Here is a 1,592-nt window from a genome sequence, read left to right on the forward strand (position 1 = left end):
CTTTGGCCCAGGGCACATGAAAACCTGGAGCCAGCCCTACCCCCCTACAAATTTAGCCAAATAACCCCCATTTTTCAGTGCGTAACTAACATTATGAAGTAAATTAAGGTTGAAAAGCTTCAGTAATCAGAATTGATGTTTTTGGCATTCAAAAGGGCACTGTAGGTATGTTTCCTGTCCTCCACTCCCTGCCGACTTTGCTTCCCCATTGACTTGCATTGGGTTTCGTGTTTCAGTCGGCCTTCGACTTTTCACGATAATCGGCCGATTTCGTTCGACCCGACTTTTGCAAAAGTCGGGTTTCATGAAACCCGACTCGACCAGAAAAAAGGCAAAGTCGCTCATCTCTACTGCCAAGTCGTGATTTTGCTGGTTACTCTCAAGATATTAGGTAAAAGTAAACTTTACATATAACTTGTAAATTGATTCTTTTGCATGATTTCTTCTATCTGCCAACTAGTGAATTTGCTTTCTCGAAAAATGTGAGAAAAATTGAAACATCACACATGAATGCAGGAAGATGGAAATTGTTAATTCTAAAACATGAATTTCAGAATGAACAAAAATATTTTGTTTCTGATTCTGAGTGGATTGGCAAGAAAAGAAAGACTTATGAGGCGATGACAGCCTATTGCAGGTTTTACTTTGCTTTAGCATTATGGTGCATGAAAAGATGAAGTTTGCTGCCTATTTACTGTTGGCAAAATTTCCAAAAACTGTTAAAGTTTTGTGCAGAATCTATAAGATGCCATTCCCCTGATTCAAACCGGGGTTGCTGCTTTAAAAGAATATCTTGTAAGAGAGGCTAAACATTTCTGTATAAATGTTATGGTCATTTGTGAAGTTCCTGTTTGTCTTAAGTTTTGTGAGGAGGTAGAATCACTGAATATTTACCATCGCATGCATAGAGAAGAATTGAGGAAGAAGATGAAGTTTGCTGCCTATTTACTGATTACAAAATTACCAAAATCAGCTAATTTAAAGCTTTGCGCAGAATCTATAAGAGGCCGTGACCCAGATTCAAACCGGGGTTGCTGCGGCCACAACACAGAGTACTAACCACTATAGGATCATGGCAACATTCTCGAGCCAGGTAGGAGTCGAACCTGCAATCTTCTGATCCGTAGTCAGACGCGTTATCCATTGCGCCACTGGCCCTTATGTTGATGCATTTTTTTCATGCACCATCATGCTAAAGCAAAGTAAAACCTGCAATAGGCTGTCATCGCCACATAAGTCTTTCTTTTCTTGCCAATCCACTCAGAATCAGAAACAAAATATTTTTGTTCAATCTGAAATTCATGTTTTAGAATGAACAATTTCTATCTTCCTGCATTCATGTGTGATGTTAAAATTTTTCTCACATTTTTCGAGAAAGCACATTCACTAGTTGGCAGATAGAAGAAGAACTCATGCAAAAGAAACAATTTACAACTTAGGTAAAAGGAAACTTTACATATAATATTACTATCTTGAGAGTAACCAGCAAATCACTACTTGGCAGACAAAAGTTGACAAAAGGAAAGAAAAATAATAAAGGTGATGAATTTTATTGTAGATTAGCGATGATCGACCGCTGAAAAGAGATGATC

General features: G+C 38.1%; 1 non-coding gene across 1 annotated transcript; it reads right to left on the reverse strand.

The window, feature by feature from the left end:
• Nucleotides 1–1,085: 1,085 nt before the first annotated feature.
• On the reverse strand, nucleotides 1,086–1,158 carry TRNAR-ACG (transfer RNA arginine (anticodon ACG)). The gene has a single exon. It is a non-coding gene; the product is annotated as a tRNA-Arg (tRNA).
• Between the last annotated feature and the right edge of the window lie 434 nt (nucleotides 1,159–1,592).

Source organism: Dendrobates tinctorius, unplaced genomic scaffold (assembly GCF_039654945.1).
Source record: "Dendrobates tinctorius isolate UK_male_01 unplaced genomic scaffold, ASM3965494v1 ptg000245l, whole genome shotgun sequence".
Taxonomy (NCBI): domain Eukaryota; kingdom Metazoa; phylum Chordata; class Amphibia; order Anura; family Dendrobatidae; genus Dendrobates; species Dendrobates tinctorius.